Source organism: Trichosurus vulpecula, chromosome 4 (assembly GCF_011100635.1).
Source record: "Trichosurus vulpecula isolate mTriVul1 chromosome 4, mTriVul1.pri, whole genome shotgun sequence".
NCBI lineage: Eukaryota > Metazoa > Chordata > Mammalia > Diprotodontia > Phalangeridae > Trichosurus > Trichosurus vulpecula.
In genome coordinates this window covers 292,637,332-292,649,757 of record NC_050576.1, presented here as the reverse complement: position 1 = coordinate 292,649,757, position 12,426 = coordinate 292,637,332, and the positions used below count along the sequence as shown (strand labels likewise).

General features: G+C 37.8%; 2 pseudogenes; both read right to left on the bottom strand.

The window, feature by feature from the left end:
* Window positions 1–7,622: 7,622 nt before the first annotated feature.
* On the bottom strand, window positions 7,623–8,300 carry LOC118847136 (annotated as a pseudogene).
* Window positions 8,301–10,352: 2,052 nt separating this feature from the next.
* On the bottom strand, window positions 10,353–11,188 carry LOC118848732 (annotated as a pseudogene).
* Between the last annotated feature and the right edge of the window lie 1,238 nt (window positions 11,189–12,426).

Below are 12,426 nucleotides of genomic sequence, written 5' to 3'. Positions count from 1 at the left end.
CAGAGATGTTGTAAAGGATGAAGATTGAGTCATGGCCATCAGATTTGGCAACTAAGAAATCATTAGTACTTTGGAGACCACAACTTCAGTTTACTAATGAGATTGGAAGTTGATTTCAGAAGGTTGAGTAGTGTATGAGAGGAGAATATATGGAGGTGATGAAAGTAAACATATTTGTCAAGGAATTTGGTTGAGAAAGGGAGGTGAATTGAGTGAGAAGGTATCATAAAGGGAAAAATAAATGAAGGAGAAAAAGGTCAAGTTTACTCAAAACAAACTTGGTATACTTCCTAATTTTGCACAGAGCCACCTCCTGTCTAACTTTTTACTACCATCTCGGAAATCTATAATATAATTACCATACAGTGTAGGTGATGGTAACATATTACCAAAAATTACTTGCATGGAAGTGACACTACCATAGATATCCCTAGGAAAAAGGAGGGCTATCATATTGCCAGAGCAAGGGATGGACAGCTCAAGCATTTCACCGAGATCCATACAATTTTAAAACACTTAGAGGATGGCCTCCAGGGCATTGGATAAATAATTATGTAAATGATGGCTTGAAGGGCTTGGACAAGAGTCACATGAATTGATGCATAGATGCTAACATATAGACCCACTCAAATATCCAAATATCAAAGGAATATTAGGAGGATAAGAGCAAAGAATGGCAAAAAACTATTTAATTTGTACCTTAAGAAAGTGTTGATGTAGCCACATCGTGTGTACCATTGAAAGACAGTATTTAGGAAGGTCAAGATTCAGATATGCCTCTAACACATACCAGCTATATAATCATGGACCTAACTTCTCAGTGCTTAAGGACTGAAACTAGAAAGTTACAGACAACTTGCCAACATTTATCAGTGAAAGGTTTTTCTACACTAGAAATTTCACATGCCAATTAAAACACAGGTTCAGGGCCCCTCATAAAGGTGCCGGTTGAAGGGAATAAAAACAAAGTACTTAACGGACTTTCAATCAAACAAGTTACTGTTTATGGGAAACTGTTAGAAATTTGAACCTAGACTGTATAGAAGTGTTATTGTTTTGATTGCTAACAATAGACTTCATATTGAGGCAATCAATGTCTCTTTATTAGTGCCCACAGATAGCAACTTGAAACTCACTCTTCAATTGATGGATTGTCCTCTGAGTGTCAGCAAGAAAGTGATATTACACCGTTCTCACTGTGCACTAACAAACTCTTAAATCAGTCAGCCATCTGGCTCAGACATTTGGAGCAAGTTCAGTTATTGGTAATCAATATATTCCTCAAGCACTACTGCTATATAATTTGAGTTATTTTCAGACTTTTCCTTGGCCAATTGTAGGCAATGTGTGAATTTAAGAAATGAAACTAAATCCAGGGAACCAGAGGATTTTTGTTTTTGTTTTTTTTGCCACACAGTATCATGAGGCTGAATTACATCTGTCCATTTTCTATCAGCGCTTTCATCAAAAAAAGATGAGAAGTTCTTTCTTTGGAAGGGCCTTAGGTTTTGTTGTCTGCCCTCCTCCTGATCTTGTAATTTCTCCTCCGAAAGATCAGCCTTGCAGCAAAATGTCTCTAAGTAGATAGTAGATACATTTTTCCCCATTCTTCCCCAAAGGTCATGTTCCTATCTGGCTCTTATAGTCCACGCTATTTTAGGAATAAAATGAAGACTATTTCCTATTATTACATGAAGTTCTATTAACACTGTGGAAACTGGAAACATCTCCCTGAAACCTCTTCCAGTCTAAATACCCTAATTTTATGCCTACAGAAATCTTTAGAATACTTTTGTTCTGACTTATTTGGAAGCTGTTTAGTAATTTTACTTACTTCACCAAGACTTTTTAAACTGGTTTAAAAACAAAACAATTGATTGGCATTGCGCAGCTAATTAAATTTTAAACTTTTAGATCCATAGTTTTGATGTCTATGCAACTTCAGCATTCAATGATCATTTTAAGGGTTAAGGGTGGATATCTTCTCTATCACGACTTTTCAAAGAAATACTATTTCTGTGTAGCATTATTTTATGCAAAAAATGTGCGGCAAAGACATTGAATAAAGAAATATTTCTATGGGATGTGGCAAATTAAATTCTACTTTATTTTTCCAAATTAATAAGCATTTCTTCCCTACTTCTACTTCTCTGAAACAAAAGATAAAAAAGATCTTTGGGGTAAACACGCATAGTTAAGCAAAACTGATTTCCATGTAGTCCGTGTCCAAAAATGTTTGTTTCATTTTCAATATCTAGGCCATCACCTCGAAAAGTGGGTAGTATACTTCATCATAACTCCTTTGGGGTAATGGTTAATCATTGCGTTGATCAAAGTTTGTAAGTCTTTCAAAGCTGTTTTCACAATGTTATTACAGTATAAATTATTTCTTCTTACTTCATACAAGGCTTCTTGTGTTTCTCTTAAACTACCCCATTCACTTTATTCTTATATTATATTACATGATCAATTATCCTCAAGCTAATAGACAGTCAACAAACATTTATTAAGTGCCTATTTTATGTCAGGCACCACTTTGAAGCTAGGGAATCAAAAAGAAGTCAAAGAAAGTCTATGCCTTCAAGGAGCTTACAATCTAAAGGAGAATACAACATGAAAACAAATGATAGATAGATAGATACATAGATAGATATATCTATAGATATATAGCAAGCTATATACAGGACAGATAGAAAATAACAGAGGGAAAGCACTGGAATCAGGAAGGGTTGAGGCCAGCCTTAATTTCCAGTTCTTTGCCTCTACAAAAACAGCTGTTATAATTATTATTGTATATATAATGCCCACCACCCCCTTCTTTGATCCCTTTATAAGCAAAGTAGAAGTATAGTTGGGTCTAATGGTATACAATAGTTTAATGTTTTTGGACACAATTTTAAATAAATAAATAACAGTGTATCAATGTGACTATTTTCTTGTACCCCTCTAATATTTATTGTTTACTTTTTCTTGGCCAACTTTCTCAATCTGATGGGTCTGAGGCAGAATCTTTGAGTTGCTTGAGCTTTCTTTTCTCTAATTATTAGTGATTTGGAGCATTTAAAAATATGGCTATAGATAACTTGATTTATTTTTCCTTTGAGACTTGCCTATTTATATTATTTGAACATTTTGCTAATTGGCTTGTCTTGGAATTCTGTATATAGCTGAGAAGTGAGACCTTCATCAGAAAAGACTTGCTGTGAATATTTTCCCAGTCACCTGCTCTTCTTCTCTTTTTTAACTTATTTTTTTGCAGGGGTGGGGAAGACAGGGCAATTGGGGTTAAGTGACTTGCCCAAGATCACACATCTAGTACATGTATCAAGTGTCTAAGGTCAGATTTGAACTCAGGTCCTCCTGACTCCAGGGCTGGTGCTCTACTCACTGTGCCATCTAGCTGCCTCACCTGCTCTTCTAATTGCATTGGTTTCACTGACACATAAAAGCTTTTGAATTTTATTTCAAACAGTCAAAACTGTTTCTTGTAAACAACACAAAATGGGATTGTACTTTCTAATCCATTCTGTTATGCTTTTCCATTCTGTGGGTGAATTCATCACATTCACATTCAAAATTATGGTCATTATTTGCATATTTCTCTTCATCTTATTCTATTATCTTTTCAATACCAGTGTTTTATGCCTGATATAGTGATCTTTTGTTCCCCTACTTGTTTCCCTTTACCTAGAGAAAAGCTTAGGTTCTTATTCCTTCTTTCTTTCTTTTTAAACTCCTCTTCATGATCCTCCCTGTGAGCCTAGATTTTGTTTCACTTATGATTAATTCTTCCCTATATCTACTCTCCATCTTTTACTCTTTCTCCTCCTTCTCCAATCTCTCTATTCTTTCTTGTTTCCTTTGTGAGTTGAATGTATTTTTCACCAACCTCTTTGTGTGTGTGTGTGTGTGTGTGTGTGTGTGTGTGTTCTTTGAATCCCTTATGACCAGTTCAAATGAAAATGAACTTCAAGTCATGATTACTCTCTCCCACCCATTCCTAATTTGTATGAAATTCTATTTATACCCCCAACAAAATGACATAATAAATTACTCCAGCCTTTTTTGTTATTTCTCCCTCCCTTTCTCTTTTTAAAATCATTAAAACATAACAAAACCTCTCCCAAGACTTATGTCCCCTATACAACTTCTTGAGACATTAGGGTTCTGAAAGGACCAGAATTGTACAGTTAAATTTCACCTGACTCATGTGTTTGTATTTCAAAGTTTCTATTCACCTTACTGTTTTTCCATCAGAAATGCTCAGAAGTACTCTATTTCATCAAAAATCCATTTTTTGTTAACCTGTATAGTGAAAAGCCTATGTCTTTTACCTTTTGAATATTATATTTCATCTTCTCTTTATAGTGGTGGCTGCTATATCTCATGTGGTCATGGCTGTTGTACCACAATGCTTGAACTCCTTCTGTCTACACGCAATCTTTTCTCTTTGACCTGGAAGCTCTAGATTATGGCTATGGTGATCCCAGTTGTTTTCATTTGGGGGTTTCTTTCAGGAAGTGATGGATAGAATCTTTGCATTATCACTTTGCCCTCTGATTCTAAGAGATCTGAGCTGTTTCTTTCATGATTTCTTTAAATATAATCCCTTGATTCTATTTTTGTGGCTTTCAAATTCTTGAGTTCTCTCTTCTTCATCTCTTTTCCAGGTTAGTTGTTTTTCATTTTTTTTATATTTATACATACATATGTATATTTAAATATATATAACATATCTTATAATTGCTTCTGATTTTTATATTTTATTATGTTTCAAAATTTTCTTGTTGTCTTCTGCAGTTATTAGCTGTTGTTTGGTCCATTCTAACTTTTGAGGTGTTTTATCACATGGGTAAGGTTTTTGTATATCTTAAGCTAAGCTGTTAGCTTTTCTTTACAGGTCTTTCCTTCTAAGTTTTCATTTCCCCACCAAATCTTTCCTCTAGTGCTCTCACTCAATTTATATTATTTTAACTCTTTAAAATCTTCATTTCTTTTATAATTCTATTTGAATTTTTTTTCTGTAAAGCTTTGCTTGTAGGTGTTTTAGAGTTATTTACCTCTTCTAGGTTTGTGTCTCAAGTATCCCTTGAACCACTGTAGCCCTTTATCTTTTTTCATTTGCTCAGTCTTCCAGCATTACTTCTTGTTTTGGGGGCTTTGTGGTAGGGCCAGATTCTGTGTACTTTCAAAGAGAAGCTATGTCCTCCTAGGGTCCTGACCCATCTTGAGATCCTGCCCCTTTGTTCTCTAGAAATTGAGTTCTATATTCTTTCAGGGGCAATGGCTGAGTCCAGTAAGAGGCAAATTTTTAGTGGAACATATCATTGCCCTCCCAGAGTTTCTAGGTTCTAGACCAGGCCTGTCCAACCTTAGGTTTTTATTGAAACAATAGACAATATATTTTGATTTACCATTTAAATGAGAGCTCTGCAGTAGCTTGGCTTCATTACTAAAGCATTTATGTAAATTTCTATGCTTATAGGCGAGCTGCATAAATTGCACTGCTGGTCACATTTTTACAGCCCTGTTCTAGACTGTGACTTGGATCTAGGAAATAGTGGTAGACTTTCTCCTTAATGGAGCTTTAGTAAACAGTTGCTGTGGCCAGCCCCTGTCAACTAGCATGAAGAATTTACAGATTCAGAATAACAGTTCTACCTACTTAGCCCTGTTCTGAATGCCAGGATTGAGCTTAAGATCTTGTTCTACGATCTGATAAATGGTGTAGATAAGTACTAAGCTAACCCTCTTCTGAGCTAGGGGACTGTCTAGAGTATTGCTCTGGTGCCAAATTCTTCAAGATCCCCACTCCCATTAATCCATAATTACCGACCTGGTTATTTGCCTGGTTACTCGTGAGCCTGGGCTGGAAAGGTGACCCATTGTGATTTCTTCTCAAGTTTTCTCATCACTATTCAGTCTGTAATTCCGAGATTTGTGTTGAACTAGTTGTGATGGAGTCTGGACTGTACTGATTTCTTCTATTTCCACCATTTTTGCTGGTCTCTCTGAATCATCCAAATCCACAAGAAGACTTTGCTTTCTAAAACAAAACCTGAGGTTCTTTTGTTCACTTCTATAAAATGAAGAACTTTTATATTTAAAATAATCATCTCTCAGAGAGGCAGCAGAATAAATAGAAAGAGGTCAGGATTTGGATTCAAGAGGTTTTTGGTTCAAATCTCATCCTCTGATGCTTATTACTAATGTAACACTGGCCTAGGCCAATCACCTACTTTTCCTGTGCTTCGTTTTCCTCAACTATAAAATGACTAGATTCCTTATGAGTAGTCCTCCATTCCTAGATTTATTTCCTTTTATAAAAGTCTATTTTGTGTCAATTTTTTTAAAAAATGTTTTTAGTTTTCTTATAATGAAGTATCCCATATTCATGATTGGCTTAAGACATGCATCATGCCCCAGTTACATTTTTAAAATTAGATATGACTGCAGTTTTTCAGAAAACAAACAGACCAGCTCATTGGTCTAAAAAATTATCAGCTTCCTCTTTTGCAATTCAATTATGCTACTATGAAATACTGTCTTTTGGCTTTAAAAATGTGGCTGTTTATCTGATGTGCCACCAGATACTTCAGCTCAGTGTCCCATGCAGCATTTTTATTTTATTTGAAGCTTAGAGGAGTGGTTCTCATTCCCCAGTGATATGATTCTGTAAGACATTGCTGCTGTTGTTGAATGTTTCAGTCATGTCCAACTCTCTGTGTTTTTGTTTGTTTTTTTTTTGGAGGGAAGAAGGAAGGCAATTGGGGTTAAGTGACTTGACGAAGGTCTCACAGCTAGTAAGTGTGTCAAATGTCTGAGGCCAGATTTGAACTCAGGTCCTCCTGACTCTACTCACTGCACCACCTAGCTGCCCCAACTCTCTGTGATATTATTTGGGATTTTCTTGGGCAAAGATGTTGGAATGGTTTGCTATTTTTTTCTCTTACCCATTTTACAAAGGAGGAACTGAGGCAAACAGGGTTAAGTTGCCCAGGGTCACACAGCTAGTACTTGTCTGAGGCTGGATTTGAACTCAGGTCTTCCTGATTTCAGGGCCAGCACTCTACCCGGTGCACCACCTAGTTGCCCCTAAAATACACTACTCATGGCTTTTGTGAGTTTCTGGAAAGTATTGTAACATAATGTTAAGAATATAACCATTGAAAATCATTCAGACCATTGAAACCAATTTAATTTTAGAGCAGTGGTAATGAAACATGATTCCTTCCTTTTCAGAAGAGACTGGTGAAGTGTAGATTTTGAATGGGATATTTAGGCACAGAAAGACAGATTCATTGTCAGATATAGTCATCATGTTGTGTTTTTTTTCCTTTTTTTTTTAGATATTTGAAATGCAACTTTATTATGATCCAAGTGAATAGGGAATGGGAATGAAAGTAACAAACAAGATTCACCACAGGATATTGTGATGGGACTGCAACAGTCTTATATTTGAAACTCAAGGGGATGTAAATGTGGTCCAAAATGCAGGTCCAAAACATGAATTATATCTTTTTAAAAATTGCTACATTCATCCCAAGCCCATTCATTTCCTTCAGCATCCCAAAGATGAAACACATGTTCTGTTCAGTGGCAAGCACGCTACACCACTGACATCACAGGACAGTTGCCTGTACAACTAGACCTCTGATGCTGGGCTCTAGGGTTTCCTTACACGTCATCATCTCCATCATCTGCAAGTCCTGCTTATACTGCGCTGCAGGTGCGGGGTCCATGGCAACCTCGAAAGGTGTAAGAGCAGGCGTAGCAACAAACTCCAGATGAGGGTCTCCAATAAGTTTTCTAGTGAGCCAAGGGAAGGACTTCTCCAAGTTGTGGTTCCTTTTGGCTGAGATATCATAGTGCTAGAGATTCTTCTTCCTATGGAAGACAATCGATTTCGCCTTGGCTTTTCTGTCCTTGATATCCACTTTGTCGCCACACACTGCAGGGATATTTTCACATACATGCACCAGATCTCTGAGCCAGTTAGGGACATTCTTGTAAGTAACTCTTGATGTTACATCAAACACTACAATGGCACACTGAGCTTGGATGGCAACACCATCCCTAGGGCTACCAAATCCTTTTGTCCAGCTGTATTCCATACGTTGAATTTATTCGGACCTCTGTTAGTATGGAACAGGAGAGGTTAGAACTCTACACCTAGGGCGGCTACATACGTCTCAAATTCACCAGTCACGTGACGTTTTTAAAAATGTGGTTTTTCCAGGACCCCCATCTCCAACTAATACAAGTTTGAACTGCACTTGGGGTTCTCCTTGGTTGGCCATCACGATGGCTCTGGGGGAGAGACATAAAAGCAGCAGGCCCTCGGACCCAAGGACCGGTGCACCGGTTCCCCACCATGCCACATGCCCCGGTGGCCCCACAAAGTGCCCCCAGTAAGCAGGCCTGCTGAGCCCATTCATCCTGGGCGCAAACCTCAACACGGGCTGCAGCTCCTCCCTCCACCCGCGTGGGGCTCCGATGGTGAGGAGGGCATTGAATGAGGCACTAATGGTAGAGGCTCCTTTTTTCCCCCCTCAGAGCTCGGGATTCATTCAACGGCCAGGGGAAGGCGAGGCCCCCCCCCTACCCCCATCTCACCCGCACCTACACTCACATCCCCTCGGCCCCTTCCCAGGCTCCCTCATGACCCGCAGCCTCCGCATGGCCTTCAGGGCCCGGGCTTCCTCACACAAATTGTGCCAAGCCCAGCCCAGCTTGGCCCGATGTGGGCGCCCACTCCCCTGGGAGGAGAGACAGGTGCGGGGCATTAGGGGCGTCTGCCCAGTCGCCTCCTTCTAGGCGCAGATCCTCACAGCCTGGTTTGTTTTTCTTCACTGTACTTTGTTATAAGGAAAGATTTGGATAGGAGCATTGTTATTGGGAAGTGTCAGATGTTAAAAAAAATCAATAAATCATTTTTTAAAGAAAGTCTTTCTGACGTTGATCGGCGCCTTTTGACTTTTAATATGTTTTAATGCAGAAGTAGCTGAGGGTTAAAAAGCTTCTTCCTATGAATTGCGAACAGTACTAATTTTGTTTAATATATAAAAATCATAAAAAGTTCAGAGAAAGACTTCCATCTCACCCTAATCGATTAGTTAAATCAGCCAGAAAGTTGGTAAGCCTAAAATCACTTAGGGTATGTTAATGACCTTGCTTGTTGGGGGAAGTGATTCCTTGCCTAGAATTTTAATGAGTAGAAGTGAGGCAGCCATTTGGCACTGATGGCTACCATCAAATTAGACCAACTAAAACATCCAATCCAAAAGCCTACATATTCCTCTGTCATAAGGATAATGAGTCAGCCCTGAAATTACCTGAGTTCTAATTCGATAACACATTCTTGTTTTTTAGCATGGCCTAATGAGTTAGCATTTACAATCAGAAGAAATTTGCAACATGTTCACAAATGAATAAGAAATAAACACGACAAGAATACAAGACTATTCTCACTTTTAGCAGAGCTATATATGCAACTGGCTTCCGTCTGAGCCAGGAAGTCCAACACACCAGACTTACCAAAAAATCATATCCATAGCTTTCAAATGATCCTCTAAAAGTTGGTAAGCAGGTTTCCCAAATACATATATTCATAGTTGTTTGATGTGCAGCAGGTGTTTCCTTCTTTTTTCTCCCCCATGTTACTCTCACTGGAAGGATGGCACAGATACACAGTCTAGAAGACTTCATGGACACTTGCCTGTCCTAAATAAATGGTAGATTCAATATCTGTAGCATAGAGCCATGAAAAGCAGCAAGAGGGACAAAAAAGAGAAATATCACTAGTTTTCACCATGATCCCCGATATTATCAAACTGTAGGATGAAACAAGTCAAAGGTATGTGGGAAAATCCTGTCTGAGCCAGAAAAATTGATTATTGGGACAATAAGTAACTCAAAAAGCCTAGACTTTTAGACAAGACACTACACTGTGCCTTGCATATATTAAGTGGCTAATAAATTTGTTTCAGATTTAAATGAAAGATAAGAGAGAAAATAATAAAGAGACTGCAGTTACTTGCAATGAACATAGTCTCTGGGATTTAAAGATACACCTGCTATGGTCCTAAAACCACCTGTGGCTAAGATCATTGAACACCTTCATTAACATTTGAGAATTCACAGAGAGCAAAAAATAAAATAGATAATTGGAAATGGGCAAGTTTCACATAATTTGTTTATTGTAAAAGAAGTTACAAATATTTTGTCTTCCATGTACACAATGGACCACATACATGATGTAGTTCTTCTGACAGATAAAAGTAGGCTAAACTAGTTAGCTTGCTTCATATTTCATGTCTTTACCTCTTAAATTTGGATAAATATTGGATCCGTTAGTTCAGAGCTGCAGCACCAGAGATGATTTCAATCAACTCCTTTGTTATGACAGCTTGGCGAGTATGGTTAAATGTCAAAGTCAACTTATCAATCATCTCAAGGGCATTTTTGCTAGCATTGTCCTTAGCTATTATTCTTGCACTCCGCTCCCTGGTTGTGGACTCCTTTAGAGTGTAGTTGAAGATGTTTGGTGTGTACTATGTAAAATAATTTTGGAACACATCAGCATCAATGTCATCATAAATACTCATACTCCCAGCATTTGCAATGGTGTTTAGGGAAAAGATGGGTTTTTCTTCTGTCTCATAAGTGATAACAGACGCAAATCTACTAAAGATGATGGATCCTTCATCAAATTTCATATCCCAAATTTAGTAGTTCAAGGGCAATGGCTGAAGCATCTCCAAAGGTAGGGGGCTTCCTCCCCACTTCTTTAAATGTCACCAAGAAGTAGTCACAGTGAATCCTATTGAGTATGCCTCTGATTTTATCACCAGTGCCAACAATCATGACTTCCTTCTCAGCTGCTGTGATGGTAGCAACCTCATTTTTCATCAGTTTAGCAACTGAGGAATGGAGAGCACCACAAAGGCCTCGATCTGAAGATCCACCAATAATGAGGTGTTTCTTCATGTCTTCTGGAACCTTAATATAAGCTTTTTCATAAAGAGCCAAACATCCAAGTCCGTATACTCTGGCCAGTTTCAGCTCTCTCTCAGCTCGGGCATACTTTGCAGCTGCAACCATTTTCATAGACTTGGTAATATTCTGGATGTTTTTGATTGACTTCAGTCTCCTGGTAATATCTTTTAGGGTTGCTATATTTCTGACGTGGATCCATTATGGCTGCAGAGCCCAGGCAGAGGAGCCTGTGAGAGTAGCTCGACAGAATAGGTTGGTACCGGCCCTGCTGAAGGTCAGACAGACAGACCTCACATGGGCAAATTTTCAAAAGGGGAATATGCTGCATTCTGGAAATTGGAAAATCTTATAACAATCTCTGAAGAAAAATTAGAAAATGTAATAAAAATGTCTTATAAGTACTTAGAAAATACAGTGAAGGGTTTTTAATTCCTTCACGTATTCACTAAAAATAAACTGTTCTATATTAACTTTATTTCCCTGTTTGTCAGGCTTACTTGACTGCAAGATCAGGGGCATTTCACTGATCTGGCATATCTTGATTTTAGTAAAGCATTGGTAAAGACAGTTGTGGATATCCTTGCAGATATGCTGAAGAAAGGCGTGCTGGATAGTATTAGAATTAGGTTCATAGTTTGTTTAAGAATCATTCTCAAAGAGCATTAATTAATGGATAGATGTCAAATATAGAGGAATTTTTAATGAGTTACCACAGGGTTTCTGTTCTTGGATATATCATATTCAATGTTTTTATCGAGATACTTAATGAATACAAAGGCATATGCTCATCGGGTTTACAGATAACATGAAACTAGGCAGAATGGCTAATTGGTGAAACAATGGAATAATTTAAAATGCTAAAACCAACAATATGTGATCCAAGGGCAAAAAGTGCAAAGTCCTTTGTATGTATTCTTTTTTAGTGCAAAACATTCCTATATTAGCCATGTAACAAAAAAAAAACAAGAAAAAAAAGAAAGCAATAAAATTATACTTTACTCTGCACTCAGAGTTTATAATTTCTCTCTTTGGAGGTGGATAGCATTTTTTCACCATTAGTCCTTTGGAATTGTCTTGGATCATTGTATTGATCAGAGTAGCCAAGTCTTTCACAGTTGATCATCGTTACAACACTGCCGTCACTGTACACAATGATCTCTCAATTCTTCTCACTTCACTTTGCATCAGTTCAGATAGGTCTTGTCATGCATTTTTTTTTCTGGATCTACCCCCCCTTATCATTTCTTATAGCACAATAATACTCCATCACAATCTTATGCCACAACTTGTTCAGCCACTCTCCAATTGATGAGCATCCCTTCAACTTCTGATTCTTTACCAGCACAGAAAGAGCTGCTATAATTATATATATATATATATGTATATATATATATATGTATATGTATATATGTGTGTGTGTGTGTGTGT